Source organism: Eufriesea mexicana, unplaced genomic scaffold, assembly GCF_001483705.2.
Source record: "Eufriesea mexicana isolate 0111107269 unplaced genomic scaffold, ASM148370v2 scaffold12712, whole genome shotgun sequence".
Lineage (NCBI taxonomy): Eukaryota > Metazoa > Arthropoda > Insecta > Hymenoptera > Apidae > Eufriesea > Eufriesea mexicana.
The window spans coordinates 21,670-22,599 of NW_016920268.1; positions in this window are offsets into that span (position 1 = coordinate 21,670).

Here is a 930-nt window from a genome sequence, read left to right on the forward strand (position 1 = left end):
GGTTTATTCGGGACGCGATATGAATTCTTACGGTGGAATTCTGATTGAGCAACTTCGTGTACGCTTGGTTCGGCTTTGATGCCTCTTCCGGTAATTTCACGGCTCGATTCCCGTATCACGAACCGATACCCACGGAATTCCTTTAGTACGTACCAACCTAGCGTGTGTAAATATACCGCTCTACGTAGAATATACTATAAATAAACAAATACGCTTAACGTTTACAGTAACACGCGTTAAACACGGATACAAGATATTACATAAATTCCTGCAGTCTCGAGATCCTCTGGCGAAAATGAATAGGACAGTGAGACTAGCCATTCGAGTGTCCTCGTGAAGTGGCAGACCACCAGCATGGAGGATCTCCGTGACAAATCGCGTCTACTCGAGATCGGTTACCCAGAAGCCCCCTGTTCTTACGGAGCTTCCTGGACCTGTAGTACCATAGACCGTGTTGTTTATTGGTAAACATACCGGTAAACATACCAACGAGCAGTCAACGTTTACTCTGTCACTCTGTCTACCCTTCGGACATTCGAGACGGGGAAAATTGTAATGACAAATGTGACACGTTGTCTCGTCCAAGCCTCTCGCGTCTTCTGTCGTTGGAGCACGGAGCACAATCAGTGAACGAGGCTCAAGCGAAACGAGGAGAGAACGGATAGATCCTCGCCCGTGGTAGGATGAAGATCTACGATCTACGGGGAGCCGAGTAGAGCGAGGGCCAGGCTGGGGCGTAATGTGTGTTGAGGTTTTAATGAGGAAGTGAGAAATTAGCGGGCGCAGCGTCGAGCCGCTGTGCTTCAGCTGTTTTCCACCGTCTGATAGTTTTGTCAACCCCTATTACGCGCGGAGAAAGCCGAGAAAATTACGATGCTTTAACGAGGTGAGCCGAATTCGAGCCTCGAGTGGAACGGCACCGCGTAAGGG